The sequence below is a fragment of the Kogia breviceps genome, chromosome 4 (assembly GCF_026419965.1).
Source record: "Kogia breviceps isolate mKogBre1 chromosome 4, mKogBre1 haplotype 1, whole genome shotgun sequence".
In the NCBI taxonomy this organism is placed as follows: domain Eukaryota; kingdom Metazoa; phylum Chordata; class Mammalia; order Artiodactyla; family Physeteridae; genus Kogia; species Kogia breviceps.
Window position 1 is genome coordinate 34,733,264 of NC_081313.1, and position 18,548 is coordinate 34,751,811.

Sequence of the window (18,548 nt, forward strand, 5' to 3'; positions counted from 1 at the left end):
GCAGAAACTCTAACGGCAGAAGGGAGTGGCATGATATACTTAAAGTGATGAAAGGGAAGAAGAACCTACAACCAAGATTACTCTACCCAGCAAGGATCTCATTCAGATTCGATGGAGAAATCAAAAGCTTTACAGACAAGCAAAAGCTGAGAGAATTCAGTACCACCAAACCAGCTCTACAACAAGTGCTATAGGAGTTTCTCTAAGTGAGAAACACAAGAGAAGAAAAGTACCTACAAAAACAAACCCAAAACAATTAAGAAAATGGTAATAGGAACATATATATTGATAATTACCTTAAATATGAATGGATTAAATGCTCAAACCAAAAGACACAGGCTCACTGAATGGATACAAAAACAAGACCCATACATATGCTGTCTACAAGAGACCCACTTCAGACCTAGGGACACATACAGAATGAAAGTGAGGGGATGGAAAAAGATATTCCATGCAAATGGAAATCAAAAGAAAGCTGGAGTAGCAATACTCATTTCAGATAAAATAGACTTTAAAATAAAGAATGTTACAAGAGACAAGGAAGGACACTACATAATGATCAAGGGGTCAATCCAAGAAGAAAATATAACAATTTTAAATATATGTGCACCCAGCATAGGAGCACCTCAATACATAAGGCAACTGCTAACAGCTATAAAAGAGGAAATCGACAGTTAACACAATAATAGTGGGGGACTTTAACACCTCACTTACACCAATGGACAGATCATCCAAACAGAAAATTAATAAGGAAGCACAAGTTTTAAATGACACAACAGACCAGATAGATTTAATTGATATTTATAGGACATTCCATCAAAAAGGGCAGATTACACTTTCTTCTCAAGTGTGCATGGTACATTCTCCAGGATAGATCACATCTTGGGTCACAAATCAAGCCTCAGTAAATTTAAGAAAATTGAAATCCTATCAAACATTTCTTCTGACCACATCGCTGTGAGATTAGAAATCAATCACAGGGAAAAAACGTAAAAAACACAAACACATGGAGACTAAACAATACGTTACTAAATAACAAAGAGATCACTGAAGAAATCAAAGAAGAAATAAAAAAATACCTAGAGACAAATGACAATGAAAACATGACAATCCAAAACCTATGAATGCAGCAAAAGTAGTTCTAAGAGGGAAGTTTATAGCAATACAATCCTACCTCAAGAAACAACAAACATTTCAAATAAACAATCTAACCTTACACCTAAAAGAACTAGAGAAAGAAGAACAAACAAAACCCAAAATTAGTAGACAGAAAGAAATCCTAAAGATCAGAGCAGAAATAAATGAAATAAAAACAAAGAAAACAATAGCAGAGATCAATAAAACTAAAAGCTGGTTCTTTGAGTAGATAAACAAAATTGATAAACCATTAGCCAGACTCATCAAGAAAAAGAGGGAGAGCACAGAAATTATTAAAATTAGAAATGAAAAATGAGAAGTTACAGCAGACACCAAAGAAATACAAAGCATCCTAAGAGACTACTACAAGCAACTCTATGCCAATAAAATGGACAACCTGGAAGAACTGGACAAATCCTGAGAAAGGTATAACCTTCCAAGACTGAACCAGGAAGAAATAGAAAATATGAACAGACCAATCACAAGTAATGAAATTGAAACTGTGATTAAAAATCTTCCAACAAACAAAAGTCTAACACCAGATGGCTTCACAGGTGAATTCTATCAAACATTTAGAGAAGCGCTAACACCCATCCTTCTCAAACTCTTGCAAAAAAATGCAGAGGAAGGAACACTTCCAAACTCATTCTATGAGGCCACCATCACCCTGATACCAAAATCAGACAAAGATACTACAAAAAAGAAAATTACAGACCAATATCACTGATGAATATAGATGCAAAAATCCTCAACAAAATACTAGCAAACAGAATCCAACAACAAATTAAAAGGATCATACACCATGATCAAGTGGGATTTGTCCCAGGGATGCAAGGATTCTTCAATATATACAAATCAATCAATGTGATACACCATATTAACAAATTAAAGAAGAAAAACCATATGACCATCTCAACAGATGCAGAAAAAGATTTTGACAAAATTCAACACCCATTTATGATAACATAATAAAGGCCATATACAACAAACCCAGAGCAAACATCATTCTCAATGGTGAAAAACTGAAAGCATTTCCTCTAAGATCAGGAAGAAGACAAGGATGTCCACTGTCACCACTATTATTCAACATAGTTTTGGAAGTCCTAGCCATGGCAGAGAAGAAAAAGAAATAAAAGGAATACAAATTGGAAAAGAAGTAAAATTGTCACTGTTTGTAGATGACATGATACTATACATAGAGAATACTAAAGATGCTACCAGAAAACTACTAGAGCTAATCAATGAATCTGGTAAAGTTGCAGTGTACAAAATTAATGCACAGAAATCTCTTGCATTCCTATACACTAATGATGAAAAATCTGAAAGAGAAATTAAGGAAACACTCCCATTTACCATTGCAACAAAAAGAATAAAATACCTAGGAATAAACCTACCTAGGGAGACAGAAGACCTATATGCAGAAAACTATAAGACACTGATGAACGAAATTAAGGATGATACAAACAGATGGAGAGATATACCATGTTCTTGGATTGGAAGAATCAGTATTGTGAAAATGACTATACTACCCAAAGCAATCTACAGATTCAGTGCAATCCCTATCAAATTACCAATGGCATTTTTTACAGAACTGGAAGAAAAATATCTTCAAATTTATATGGAGACACAAAAGACCCTGAATAGCAAAAGCAGTCTTGAGGGAAAAAAACGGAGCTGGAGGAATCAGGCTCCTGGACTTCAGACTATACTACAAAGCTACAGTAATCAAGACAATATGGTACTGGCACATAAACAGAAATATAGATCAATGGAACAGGATTGAAAGCCCAGAGATAAACCCATGCACCTGTGGTCAACTAATCTATGACAAAGGAAGCAAGGATATACAATGGAGAAAAGACAGTCTCTTCAATAAGTCGTGCTGGGAGAACTGGACAGCTACATGTAAAAGAATGAAATTAGAACACTTCCTAACACCATACAAAAAAGTAAACTCAAAATGGATTAGAGACCTAAATGTAAGACTGAACACTATAAAACTCTTCGAGGAAAACATAGGAAGAACACTCTTTGACATAAATCACAGCAAGATCTTTTTTTTTTTTTTTTTGTGGTACATGGGCCTCTCACTCTTGTGGCCTCTCCTGTTGCGGAGCACAGGCTCCAGACCCTCAGGCTTAGCAGCCATGGTTCACGGGCCCAGCCACTCTGTGGCATGTGGAATCTTCCCGGACTGGGGCACGAACCTGTGTCCCCTGCATCGGCAGGCGGACTCCCAACCACTGTGCAACCAGGGAAGCCCGCAAGATCTTTTTAGATCCACCTCCTAGAGTAATGGAAATAAAAACAAAAATAAACAAATGGGACCTAATGAAACTTAAAAGTTTTTGCACAGCAAAATTAACTACAAACAAAACGAAAAGACAACCTTCAGAATGGGAGAAAATATTTGCAAACGAATCATCGGACAAAGGATTAATCTCCAAAATACATAAACAGCTCATGCAGCTCAATATTAAAAAAACAAACAACCCAATTGAAAAATGGGCAGAAGACCTAAATAGACATTTCTCCAAAGAAGACATGCAGATGGCCAAGAAGCACATGAATAGCTGCTCAACATCACTAATTATTAGAGAAATGCAAATCAAAACTGTAATGTGGTATCACCTCACACTGGCTAGAATGGGCATCATCAGAAAATCTACAAACAACAAATGCTGGAGAAGGTGTGGAGAAAAAGGAACCTTCTTGCACTGTTGGTAGGAATGTAAATTGATAGAGCCACTATGGAGAACAGTATGGAGGTTCCTTAAAAAACTAAAAATAGAATTACCATATGACCCAGCAATCCAATTACTGGGCATATATCCAGAGAAAACCATAATTTAAAAAGACACGTGCACCCCAATGTTCATTGCAACACTATTTAAAATAGCCAGGACATGGAGGCAACCTAAATGCCCATCGTCAGATGAATGGATTAAGAAGATGTGGTACATATGTACAGTGGAATATTACTCAGCCATAAAAAGGAATGAAATTGGGTCATTTGTAGAGATGTGGATCGATCTAGAGACTGTCATACAGATTGAAATAAATCAAAGAGGAAAACAAATACGTATATTAACACATATATATGGAACCTAGAAAAATGGTACACATGAACCAGTTTGCAGGGCAGAAATGGAGACACAGATGCAGAAAACAAACATATGGCCACCAAGGGGGGAAAGTGGTGGGGAGGGGGTGGTGTGATGTGATGAACTGGGAGATTGTGATTGACATATATACACTAATATGTATAAAATGGATAACTAATAAGAACCTGCTGTATAAAAAAATAAATAAAATATAATTCAAAAAAAAAAAAGGGGGGGCTTCCCTGATGGCGCAGTGGTTGAGAGTCCACCTGCCAATGCAAAGGACATGGGTTCATGCCCCGGTCCGGGAAGATCCCACATGCCGCGGAGCGGCTGGGCCCGTGAGCCATGGCTGCTGAGCCTGTGCGTCCGGTGCTGTGCTCCGCAACGGGAGAGGCCACAACAGAGAGAGGCCTGCGTACCGCAAAAAAAAAGATCCTTCACCGCGCTACTCTTTCTGAGCTGCCTCTGTTGTTTTACACTGGGAAGATAGGGCAGCAAGACAGTGGAGTAGGTTTTATGTCTCCGGGTTTTTGGAAGAAAAGTAACTTTACGGATTGAATCTGAGAAGAAACAAACCATTGTCTGTTAGGATTTGCTCTGTACAACACTGCTAAACCTCTCACTGCAATGACCCAGAAGTGTTTCCACCAGTTTCATAACTTCTAAATCTAAACTACACTAACATCATCCCCAGGCCTGACCAGACCAGCCTCTTTTCTGGCATAGTTAGAATTTCTATTTTTAAAAGAATCATCTCCAGCTTCTAACTAAAACCTTTCATTTGGGTAGAAATGTAAGTATCACAAAGCACATCATATGCAGAGCATTCAAGCAGAAAAGCTATCATGTCTTCTTTGAAATCCACCAGGGAGCAAGAATTACAGAGTTTTTCCTTAGTAAATTCTGTGACCAGATAAATTAACAAAGTACAGATTACCTCCTGAGCTAAACTATTTTTCATGATAGCATAATCCAACCTTAACCTAGGATGTGCCAAGAAGTCTAACAACTCCTCCCCAGGAAAGAATGTACGTCTCTCCCCTGACTTGTGCGGAGACCATAATCTGCTGGGCACAGAGATGGAGTGCCAGCACTCAGAAGAAATAAAAGAAACTGATTATAGTGGGAGCTGGAATGAGTGACCAGCCTTATCCCACTGTGAACTCTTCCTTTCTTCAGAATATACAAATAAGTTGGGTCTGTATTAAGCCTACGGGAAGGGAGGCCTTATGGGGATTTTTAACATAACCATCATTCTCTGTGAGTCATTTTTGCTTAGATGGTTTTAAGACCTCTCAAGAAAGTTGGGTTAATAACGATGCCAATTTTTTTTTCCTTTTTTTTTGTTTTACATCTTTATTGGAGTGTAATTGCTTTACAATGTTGTGTTAGTTTTTGCTGTATAACAAAGCGAATCAGCTATATGTATACATATATCCCCATATCTCCTCCCTCTTGCATCTCCCTGTCTCCCTCCCACCCCTCTAGGTGGTCACAAAGCTCCAAGCTGATCTCCCTGTGCTATGGATCTGCTTCCCATTAGCTATCTATTTTACATTTGGTGGTGTATATATGTCAGTGTTACTCTCTCACCAAATTTTAATGTAAACAATTCTTATTGAAAGTAAAACTCTCTAATCTATTGCTTTGTATTGTTAATGGAAGACAGTTTTCAACCTTAGTCTGAGTCAAAAATAGTTGACTTAGTTCGGCTATACTACCTGTTTCTTAAACCAAAGCAGTTGTATTACTTTCACCTTTTAAAAAAATTACAGTTGTCTTTTCTCACTGAAAAAAAATCTAAAAGATCAAAACTATATAAAGACTGAATTTGTGAAAGTTTTAAACTCACTAGAAAATTCAAACAGTACACAATACTTTATGAAATACAGAGTGAATATTCGCCTTTCCCCACTTGCCCTTTCCCATATCCCCTCTCTAGGGGTAACCCAGATCTTTTGCTATGCATTTTTACAAAACTTGGTTCATACTTTAGTTTTCTGCAACTATTTTTATTTAATAATAGATCACTAACAGCAGCCCATATCAATGAAGACTGGTCTATCTCATTCTTTGTATATTTGCATCCCACTACATTGTATAAACTTTTGATTTAATTGATTATACTAAGGAGTATTTTGTCATCAGATTGTCTCTATTGCTATTAAATATGGAATAAATATCGTTGTCCATATGTCTTTTTACTCAGGTAGACGTTACTGTTGGACAATCCCAGAAGTAGAATCGATGGTTCAAAGGGTATGCAGAATTTAAATTTTTATATATGTTGCCAAATTGTCTTTTGAAAATGTTACTAACCATACATGACCATCATTATATGGGAGTGTGCCTTTCCTCATGTACTTGACATTCTAGATGTTATCTCTTTTTTAAATTTAATTTTAATTTTATATTGCGGTATAGTTGACTTACAATGTTTTGTTAGTTTCAGTTGTACAGAAAAGTGGTTAAGTTATACATATACATATATCCATTCTTTTTCAGATTCTTTTCCCATATAGGTTATTATAGAATATTGAGTAGAGTTCTCTGTGCTATACAATAGGTCCTTATTGATTATCTATTTTATCAATCTTTTTGATGTGCTAATTCCCCATTTGGAAATCACTGAAAACGTTATTACCTTCAGAGACAAATTTCCAAATATGGAAATGCGATTTTATTTATTCCAACATTCTAAGTTTGAGAAAGATTTGGATGCATATTTTATATACCAAAAACTAAGAGGTGGAGTAAGTGACTACACTAAGGAGACCTACGCATCAGCAGCTAAGAATCCTTTCTCCCATTTGGTGGTCCCCAAATTGATAAGAATTAAACCAGTGGTGGTGATCCCCAAGTTACTTTCAAGGTTTCAATCTTTCCAACTTTTCAAGATTGAGTGTAATGAGGTGAAATATCATAGGCTTTGAAGTCAGTTAGAACTGAGATCAAATCTCTACTCTCATTCTGAGTAAGTGAATGAATGCTCTCTTGGTTGGGTTTCCTCAAATAAAAAGTGGTGGTATTTGGGCTTATCTCAAGGCAGAGTTAACTATGTAAGGTAATAAATAGCCTGTGATGAGCAAATGGATAAATATGACTATGTAGAAATTAAATGTCTTTTCATAGAAACAATATACCGTTTTACCAAAACAATATACCAAAGTCAAAAGATAAACAATAGAGCTTCCCTGGTGGCGCAGTGGTTGAGAATCCGACTGCCGATGCGGGGGGCGCGGGTTCGTGCCCCGGTCCGGGAAGATCTCACATGCCGTGGAGCGGCTGGGCCCGTGAGCCATGGCCGCTGAGCCTGCGCGTCCGGAGCCTGCGCTCCTTAGCGGGAGAGGCCGCGACAGTGAAAGGCCCGCGTACCGCAAAAAAAAAAAAAAAAAAAAAAAGATAAACAATATAGAATCGTTTTTAAATTGCCTTCGTTCGTATAATTTAGCAAAATTTTGTGAGTTTATAAGTATATACCTCTAAAAGTGGAATTTCTGGGTAAAAGAATACATGCATTTAACACTTTTATCAACATGCCAAATGATCCTGAAAATCGATTTTGCCTATTTACAGTCTTAATCGACATTGAATAAGAATGTCTTTGTCCCCACACCCTAATAGTGCATATTATTAACATGTTTTATCTTTTCCAGTATGATAGATTAAAAAAAAGTTTTTTATTGTTTTGATTTACACTTCTAGCAGTGAATAAATTTGAGCACCTTTTCATATGTTTATAATTATTTTAATTTTTCTATTAATTGTCTCTTCTTAATTATCTTTGAAATGTTTATTTTTCTATTGGGTAATTTGCCTATTTTTTATTTTATTAATTTTTTTTGCGGTACGCGGGCCTCTCACTGTTGTGGCCTCTCCCGTTGCGGAGCACAGGCTCCAGATGCGCAGGCTCAGCAGCCATGGCTCACGGGCCCAGCCGCTCCGCGGCATGTGGGATCCTCCCGGACCGGGGCACGAACCCGTGTGCCCTGCATCGGCAGGCGGACTCTCACCCACTGCGCCACCAGGGAAGCCCTTGTCTATTTTTTTGAAATCAGTTTTTAAGACCTCTTTATAGGTTAATTAAGTCTTTCTTCTGTCTTATCTGTTGCAAATAAATTTTCATTCTATATTCTTTTGTGTTCATTTTTTTACCATGGAAATATGTTATGTTTTAAAATTAAAATTCTAGAATATATGTAAACATATATTACATTATCATGTATCTATATCTGTGTATAATCACTTTCTTCTAATGCAAAATATACATTACCCATAATAAAGCCAGATAGGAAACATGAAATACCAAATTCCTGCCCACGGAGTGAAACTATGTTAACCCAATTTTATCTCACAGTGATCTGCAGCTCAGTTTTGTATCTATATAGAGAGATTAATGAAAATGGGAATATAAGTGAACTTATACTTGGCACACAATCTCCTTCAAAATATGGAATTCTTGGGGAAAACCATAAATTAAGCAACTACTTTGTTTTAAAAATTATAACCACTTAATTCATCCCTGTGAATGTGTAAATAGTTTCTCATAAATTAATTTGTGGCTCATCTTAAATAAATATTTGAATTTTGACAAGACCGTTCTACAAACGAAGCCTTAACCAAAAGAAGAGATTTTGACATTGGAATTGCATGCCCAGAAAGACAAATCTGGGGTACAGCACTGTGAGAAGACAGTGGGGAATTTTATCAGAGAAACTTTGATGACCTTGATTCATGCCACAAAAATTGGGCTGCTGATTCCACCAGTCGTATTATGACCACTTTCAATAACTGAAAGTTACTAATGCTGTTTATTTCTGCAAACTTATTTCTGGAGAGTGCTCTAAAGGGGAAAAAAACAGGCTCTATGTTGCGTTTTGATGATTTTCATTTTGGAATCAACACCCATCAGACATGCAAATGTGGTTTAAAATGTTTATTAACTTTTTCGTGAGTTATAAACATAAGTGAAACAGTCGATGTATTTACAGTAAACCTAATAAACCTCCAGATAAGGCAGTAGTTAGGTCAATCTTTTACTTCAAGTAATCCCATGAAAGCTGAGAATTGTAAATAAATCTCAAATATCTTATTCATTTTGTTTTTTGTTTATCTGGATGGATTTTGCTCAAACCCTGGGACACATAGTTCCACAGATTAAGATTTTTATGAACTGTGAGTGCAATTACAATTTTAAATACCAGCATTCGCACATCTAAGATATTACTAAATTAAAATAACTTTGAACCAAAACTTTCTGTGGTCGCTATGAAATAAATACTTTATGTTCTTACAATTAAATTTTACCAATGCCTTTGAGTTAAAAAGGAGTTAAAGATGAGTGTGAGATTGCCTCTAATTTCTGGCAGCATTTTCCCACTTTGGTATCTGCACATGTATTCTCGGAGGGAAAGAATGTCCCTCAGTCTAGTCTCATACAACATCACTAATACATCATCCAGTCCACTATGTTAAGTCCCTGTATGATGACCTTCAGGAACAACGTCTTGTATGTTTTGGTTTCAGAAGAAAATGCACTTCTAAGCAATTCTTGGCTTTCACCCTATGGAAAGTATACATCTTATAATGGATCACGTTTTCTTATTTCGTATGGTCACAAAGAAACTCAGAGCCAAAACTGTGGCCCACTTCTAGCAAATGAACAGGATGTTATAATATGCATTTCAAGAGCTAACTATCCTTGCCTGTTATCTTAGTTTTATACTCTATTTTTCTTCCATTCCCATTTTCTTGTTTATTTATTCATATTTATGGCTGATATATTTCTCCAGAAGGCACCTCAAATCCTCTTTTAGAAGATGGGGGCTAGGAAAATATTAAACAAATAGATATAAATAAGGCAAATAAATAATAAAATAGATAATAAGGCATATAGACAGAATAAAAACTATTATTATATATAAAAATTATATAATAAATTGAGAGGTATTACCTCATCTCACATCGTACAATGGACGTGTTTCTAGAATGTTGCTTGTGAATCAAATTATTTTAAAGTGAATTATACATTTAATCTACTAGAGGAGCTAGTAGAATGGCATTATGAAATTCCATTCAAGCATTTCATAAAGCACAGAATTTTAGTATCATATGAATACTCAACTTCTGATATAGATGAGGTTTTTGTTATGCAGATTCAGGTTTTATGTTCCCTGATTTAAAAGAAAACTATTTACATGGGGCTTCCCTGGTGGCGCAGTGGTTGGGTGTCTGCCTGCTGATGCAGGGGACACGGGTTCGTGGCCCGGTCCGGGAAGATCCCACATGCCGCGGAGCGGCTGGGCCCGTTAGCCATGGCCGCTGGGCCTGCGCGTCCGGAGCCTGTGGTCCGCAACAGGAGAGGCCACAACAGGGAGAGGCCCACGTACCACACACACACAAAAAAAAAAGGAAAAAAAGAAAAGTATTTACAAATGGAGTATAACCTTTAAAAGTTGTGAATCACTATGTTTTACACACGAAGCATAATATTGTAAATCAACTATACCTCAATTTTAAAAAAAGAAAACTAGAGTGTAAAACTGTAAGAGTCCTTGTTCTTTCATTCCCCCTACTCCCTCCCACTTTCTAAAATTTTTCACTCCATAGAGGATTAAATTAATAATTTAATGTAATTTTTCCATATAATTAAAAAAATTAATATTCATATCAACTATATATTATATATAGAGAGAGATTGGTGGAAAAATTTTAAGTTTTCTGTGGTCTGCTGGTTTAAAAACAGAAGATAGACAAAATGGTTGGTGTGGATAACTGGAGAAGCTGCAGAGGAGTCCCAAGAACGGACTTGACCCAGAAAGGCTCTGGGTTCCCATCCAACTCCTTTAACTATCTAATTGCATGACTTGGTCCAGTTGCTTTACTTCTTTAACCAGCTTCCACACTGATAGAGGATAATCACACCTTCTTCATGGGACTGCGGTGAGGAAAAATTGACATAATTGCTGTGAATGTGCTTGGAATACTCTATGGTGTTAGGAAAACGTAGGAGAAAAAAATTTATGAAGCAAATTTAATTTCAACAGACATTCTGATTTATTATTTGCCTACAACAGTTGAGACCTATTTGACTTAGCTCTCAAATTCTTTTATCCAAGATATTATGAGTTCCTCTGGTTAATACATCTCAGCCTTCACCTGGTTCGGCAAGTGCTGCAGAGGGCCAGTGACCTTGAGTAAAGTTCTGTTACCCTGCAAGCCCTCTCTCTCCTCAAGGAGTTCTCCAGCAGTTCCTCCCCTCACCTGATCTTTCCTGGTTTCACTGGGTAGACAATGGGTGGTAGGCAGGTCTGTTCCTTTCGTATGCAAAGCATTCAGTATTCTTCCTCTTGGGTTTTCATTATGCCCTGGAGAAGTCTGATTAGCAAACTAGATTGATAGTTTATTTAGTAGTTGGAAATACTCTGTGTGCCTAATTTCTATAAAAATTGCTACGAAAAACTTTTTCATACCTGCTCAGATCCCTTTCTCATTCACATCTTTTTTTGCTTTTATAGTTCCACCTCTTTTCAAAATAAAGAGGATAGAAGGAAAGAACCAAGTAATATGTGAAGATAAAAAATAGGAAAGGATTGAATGTGAAAGAAAAGAAGGGATGGAAATGCCCTGATCACGGTAAGCTTGCTAAATTCACTTCCTTGGAGTGTAGGCTGGGTGACAACAGATGGAAGTTGGATCAGAGCTGGGGGCTCCCACCACATCTACTGGACTTCAAGGCTTCTGCCATTTCCATTACTCCAGAACACCTAGTTGGAAGCTCATGGCCCTCCTCTATCTTGTGGTGACCATAGTGGGATTGAATTTGATACTGGGAACAGCAATTTATGAAGGATTTTGATGAACTGTGGTGTATACTAAGGTGGAGGTCCAGCATGGTGTAGGGTCTGGAAACCTCATCACATGAGAAGTAGTGGGAAGACCTGCGTGTGTTTGGCCTGGAGGAGAGGTAACTTACGGTGAGACATGTGGAACGTGTGTCTCGTGAAAAAAAGCAAATTTAAATTTCTAATTTTTCCCTATGTGCTCTAGAGATAGAATCAGCTATAAATAATAGAATAGCAGATTCTGGCTAAAGTACACTTAACAAATGGTGCAGTCACAAAATGGAACTTGGTTCCCAATGAGGGAACTAATGGGTTACTCATCGATATAATTATCCAGACAGAAGCTGGAAGACCATCTATCAGATGCTTTTTAAAAACAAGCTTTTGGGCTTCCCTGGTGGCGCAGTGGTTGAGAGTCCGCCTGCCAATGCAGGGGACGCGGGTTCGTGTCCCAGTCTGGGAAGATCCCACGTGCTGCGAAGCGGCTGGGCCGGTGAGCCATGGCTGCTGAGCCTACGTGTCCGGAGCCTGTGTGCCGCAACAGTGAGAGGCCCACGTAACGCAAAAAAAATAATAAAAACAAGCTTTTGCATTTCGTGGGAGGATAGAGAAAATAATCTCAAAATATTTAAAATTAAAAAAAAAAATTTTTACACTTAAGTCATTTAAAGGGGAACATCCATTCACCAGTCTCTGTTGAGACCTATCTTGTTTGGCTCCTTTCCACCCACTGGCTGCACATGGACGGCATTGCCCAGGTCCTGAGCTTTTCTGGGGGTGGTTCTGAGTCCACTAGAGAGAGTCCAGGCAATCATATTCCTTTTAGTTTTTAAGAGCTCTGAATCGAAGTACCTATTTTTTGAAATTCATAAAATAAATGGTGATTTTAAGTTTAATTCTGGCTCTGGGACCTCCTCATAAGTCTTGGCTAAGACTTTCCAGATCATGAAATAGTTTTTCCCCTGTTGCCTTTCAATAGAGGAAAGAAAAGATAAATACATTCCTCAGCTGTTTTCTTCCCTTCATGATTCCCCTGCCATCCTCTCAACCAAGGCAATTGAGGGTGGGGGCTGGGGACAGGGGTGGGGAGAGTCAAGGGTGCTCTTCCAGGGTGTTCACAGCATCACACGCTCAACTCCACAATATGCTGCTGAGTCCTGGGCAAGGAGGGAATTCCCAGCATTCTTCCACCTGTTACCTGGCTTTCCTGAAACCCTTATCCTGCTAAGTTTCCTTTGAGCAGCACTTCAGTGATTTAGCTATTTATTATGTTTATTATTGTTCACTGTCTCTCCCAAATAGAATGTAAGCCCCATGAGGGCAAGGTCTTTGTGAACATGCCATGTAAGTTTTGTTCCCTGAGGCATCTTACATTCATAGAACAAATCTGTCATGGTGCAGGCTCTTCAACATTTGTCAAAAGAACCCAGTGGATTCAGTGTTAGTTTTCCAAAATCCTTTAAAGTAGGTGTGCTTTATTTCTAGAATCTTACTAATTTTGCCAGTAAATATTGTATTAGTTTGGATCCCCCAGGAAAACAGGACCAATAGGAGTTTGAGAGACTACAGCAGTAATCCAGGTGAAAACTGTGGTGGTTTGGACCAGATGTTAGGCATGGAGGGGTCAGGAAGTGACCCGATTTTGAATGTGGAGTGTGAGAAAATGTGGAGGATGGCAGTTCAGAGCTCTGTATAAAGATCTGGGTTTGAGATACAAATTTGGAAGTTCTACATTTTCATTCACTGTGGTTAAGCATTCATTGGGCATCATACCATTTGCTGGGCACCAACGTAGACATTTGAGGTACAGATACTCAGAATATATAGTGCCTCCCTCAGAGGTCTCATAATTAATGGGAAAAGTAGACATATTAGTAAAAACTGAAATATTTAATACAAGTAGCTATAAAGACCCGTGAGGATGCAGATGCAGGGATAGTTAATTAATTAATTCCACCTTTGGGAAAAGCCAGGCACTAAACGATTGAGCTGGAATTTGAAGGTTAAGGAGAATTTCCCTATATGGTCAAAGTAGGGTATTCCAGGCAGCGGGAAAGAAATGGTAAGTACAGTTTCACATTTCATAAGGTAAATGTACTCTGGCATGCCTTAACTTGTAGTAAATTAGTTAATTCAGTACCTGATACATTTTCCCTCATAATCTGGAAAATATAAAGAGGCAAATACTACTATAGACCTATACATGATCATATATGAGATCAGAGGATCTCTATTCATGGGGCTTAAAAAGGACTGCCTTTCATGTAAGTTGCAAATTTATGTCTGGTTCCATAATTTTTTATATTAACCAATGTTTTCTGTGCATGATGACCTTTCTCCCAAAGACAGAGCAGTCAGCTTCCCTGTCTCACAGAATGAAGGCTCCAGATGAACCCAGAGGAAGAAAGAAGGTAATCTTTCTTTGCTAAGCATGGCCCTGAAATCATCTCAGGCATAAACAATAGAACTTAGAAAATATTTTGTGAGTCCCTCTGGCACCTGCTAGAAGATTCTCTGAGCTTGAGGGTGAGCGGGGCGAGTAAGAATGAGAAGGCACAGAAGGGATATAAAGAAAGAATCTGGCAGTGTCAGAGTCTGAAAGGCCAAACTGGAAGTTCATCTCAGAAGGAGTGGAGTCAACATTCGTGGGCTGCCTGGTCTCCACTCCTGCCAGTGCCGCCCTTTCAGGCAGCCTGGCAGTACTGACCACCCAGCAGGTGTTCTGCCTGCCTGTGCCCTAATCTCTCTTTATGTGGGCAATTCCCCTTTTAAAAACTCCAGACAGGGCTTCCCTGGTGGTGCAGTGGTTGAGAGTCCGCCTACCGATGCAGGGGACGCGGGTCCGTGCCCCGGTCCGGGAGGATCCCACGTGCCGCGGAGCGGCTGGGCCCGTGAGCCGTGGCCGCTGAACCTGTGCATCCGGAGCCTGTGCTCCGCAACGGGAGAGGCCACAACAGTGAGTGGCCCGCGTACCGCAAAAGAAAAACAAAAACAAAACAACTCCAGACATTGGTAAGCACTCCTACTGCTCTAGCAAAGCATGGAACCCCAGAAATCAAGGGATTAGGGGTGGTTCTTAGGGAAAAGAAGCCTCATTATATTTGAGTGGGATACAGCTAGAGCAGGACCAGGTCAAGATCAACACCCATCCTGCCTCCTGCCTCAGGATGGGACAGTGTGGTCCGCACCCCTACTAGAATCCTTCCCCCTCCTTTCATTCTGGGCATCTTTGCCTCGAACAGTTGGGTTGTTGAGCCACAGCTGAGCACCAGAAAACACTGTAGGGAACAGAATTTTCCACTTCTTTGACTCCTTTAAAAAGAAGGGTATCTTATGTGACATCTGCTGCCCGAAGTCTTTGGTACTATGCTGCTTCCTAAGTCTTGGCCTCCCTGTACTATTTTCCATGCCCTAGGGATTTTTTATTCTAGTGCTAAGAAGTTTGGTTTCTTTAAGTTGTTGCTTAAACATTTCTCTCTGGGTATAAATTTGGCTTTGTGTCTGGGAACCCTGTAAAAAAAGGTCATTTAGTAAGCCGAATCTGTTAAATAAATGACGTTACAACTGGCTGTCAGTAATAAAGTAAATAGTGAAAAGATAGCATGATGGGCTGCTCCGTCAGATCTCAGACAACCTGGAACTGGACTTTTGAACTTTCTACTTAGAAAAGCATGTGGTGACTGGGAGTTTGATGCTTTAACAAAATGACAGGCTTATGCAGAACGATACCGACTTTCTGAAGCACTTTGACAGCTTCTTCTCTTTCTTTTCCCTGCAGTGGGATGAGGTGGGCAGGCCCGTATTTGACAGATGTCCAGCGCAAGACGTTTAAAAACCACGTTCCCTAGGTCACACACAAGTACAGTTCTCAGGCCGAGGTCTGTCTGGACACCCTGCTTTCCCTGTGCTCCAGTTTCTGGACATATCCCTATTCTAACATGCCTCGTGTCCTTGGTAAATTACTTCATCTCTCTTGCCTCCTTTTTCTAACCTCTGAAGTAAGGTCCTTTAACTATCTTTTCACCATGCCCCAGGGAGCAGGAGTTTGGAAATTGGTTGCAGGTGTAAAGAGGCAATGTTTGGTTTGCCAATTACGCTTTTCAAGCTGTCTTGTCCGTTTCCCCCCGCCCCCATTCCAGCAGAAAGCTAACCTTTCTGTAAGCGTTCCCTTGAATGTGTTGACTGCATTTAGGTTCTTTTAGGTCCTGCCTTCTTTTTGGGAACAGGGGTGGGCGGAGAGGAAGGAAGTGTCCTGCAACTACCAATATTTTCCTCTAGTAGGAGCCGCGCAGCCCAGATGAGAGTGACACGCACCAACTCCAACTCCTCGCCGGGGAACGCTTCATCCCAGTTCCGCGGAGTGCTCGGCCCGAACTGCGCTCGGCGCCTCCCCAGCGGGGCTCGAACCAACCGCCCTGAGCTCCCGCTTCCCCTGCTGCGGCAGCCCGGGTCCCGAGGGCGGCGGGCCGGGCGCGGTGTGACCCCTAGTGAACGGCGCCCGCCGGTTCTCACCCCTCCCCTCCCCTCCCCTCCCATCTTCCCTTCCCGTTTCACCCCTCCCCTCCCCCTCCCCAAGCCTGACAGCCCGGGAGCTGCCAAGCAGGGCGCAGCCATGGGAAGAGGAGGCGGTCTAGGGAGCGGCGGCGGCGGCAGCGGCGGCTGCTGCAGCGGCGGCGGCGGCAGCTGCTGCTGCTGAGCCGAGGCAGCGGCGAGGACCCCGGGCTGGAGCCGCGCAGGCCGGAGGGCCCCGCGCCCTCGGCCCCAGCGCGGCCGCGAACCGCGCTCTCTCTCCGGAGGCGAGGCTCGGAGGTACTGGAAGGGAGCTCCGAAATCGGGCTCTTATTTTCCCCATGTTGTGTCGGGGGGCCTGGGACGCCAGTTGTTTATGAAAGTGGGGATCTGTCTTATGTATTTACACGGGTAATTTTTGTCCTGGTGACTTGGGGGTTGGCACTGTTCCCCTCCTCTTCACCAAGAAGTTGTTTTCTGCTGGTGGGTAGTTGTAACCCGATCCACGCTCTGGAAGTGTGCGTGTGTGTATGTGTAAGTTGGTGGGGGCGTCAGGGAGTTGGGGGTGACAGGCGAACCATCCCACGCTGGCGCCTGCTCCCACCCGCGTTTGCGGTGCCTGGAGGGGCTTCCTCCGAAGCCAGTTTTGTTAAACTCTTAGAAGTTTTGCGACTGTTTCTGTTTGACATCATCAGCCAGCCGGGCTGGGACAGGAACTGCTGGGGCTTCGCTGCTAAGCGGGAAGAGGTCCCCGGCTGCACCGCGGGAGGAGAGGGGAGGTTGTTCGCTGTGCGCCTCTACACCGCGCGCTCCTTCCCAAAGCGCACCACCCTTGCGCGTTTCTGCGGACTGCAGCCGCGCATTGGCACCGGCGGAGCTGGGGTCAGTTAGAGTCACGGCCACCAGTCCCCATGAGCTGGGGTGGGTGGAGATCGTGGCGAGCCGAACTCCTCCAGCCCTGAACACACTCGTGGTGATGAAATCAACCAGGCTTAAAGTTTTGACAGAACTGCCCGAGGCAAGAGAGCCGCGCGGGTGAGTTGGGGTAGCGACAGGTCTGGGGAGAAGACTCTGGCGGCGCGCAGAGGGTGCTGGGCAGGGTCACCCACTTGCGGGTGCACAGGGAAGTCTGTTTTGGGGTGAGTGCTTTATATATGAGCCGGAGCGGGGGGTACGCCTGCTGGGGCCATGCTGTGGGAGTGGGTGGCCCGGTGCAGGGTCAGTGGGCTGAATGGGTGTACGTGCGCGCGGTCTGTGTGCGCGCGTGTGTGCGCCTGGGGGGGGCGTGTCGGAGCCTGAGCCAGTAGGGTGTGCAGGGGGGTTGAGGGGAGGAGGCCAGAGAGGTGCCGCCCGCCTGTTTGTGCCGCCAGGAGACCTTGGAAGGGACAGGGAAAGGTAACGGGAGGCCAGAGGGTTGGGAAGTCGCAGGAGTTTCTGTACAGGATTTAAGTACCACGGACTTTAAAATACTAATCCCTTTGCCTTCGAAACCCTGGAGGTGGAGGTTTCTGGAGCTCTCAGGAGACCTGCATAGGAGGACGGAGGGTCTAGGAGACGTGTGAATGTGTGGGTCCAGAAGCCCGGAGACACGGACCCAGGTTGGATCCGTGGATCTGAAATTCCCAGGGTACTGTTGTGCACAGCCTCTGGGGTGAATAGACTCCCTTGTGTGTGTGCTTGGGAAGGCACTCATCTTTCCTCACCTGAGCAGGTGGTGTCATCTTGGAAGTCCTCTCTGGGATGCCAGGGTACAGACCTTGGAGGTCTATAGTATTGAAACATTTCCAGAAATTAAAATGCTGGTTAGGAACGAAATAAAATGATTTAGTAGACAGAGTTGTTGGTTCCATCTTTTCTGTGATTGAGGATTCTTTTTCCTCTAGAGAAAAACAAAGCTCAGTGTTCCCAGATTAGATTTCAAGGGGTCTGGCCATTTGTGGTTTCCCTTTAG

The 18,548-nt window shown here is 41.6% G+C and overlaps 1 protein-coding gene across 6 annotated transcripts in view; it reads left to right on the forward strand.

The window, feature by feature from the left end:
* Positions 1-16,370: 16,370 nt before the first annotated feature.
* The window catches only part of GHR (growth hormone receptor), a 290,708-nt gene continuing 288,530 nt past the window's right edge, over positions 16,371-18,548 (forward strand). For 4 of the 6 annotated variants that reach the window (XM_067030930.1, XM_067030931.1, XM_059060884.2 and 1 more), the window contains exon 1: positions 16,372-16,897. The gene's annotated coding sequence lies outside the window, so the exon portion shown is untranslated. Of the gene's footprint in view, positions 16,898-17,087; positions 17,633-18,548 lie in introns of those variants that run through there. The other 2 variants (XM_067030927.1, XM_067030932.1) reach the window with 2 other exon arrangements.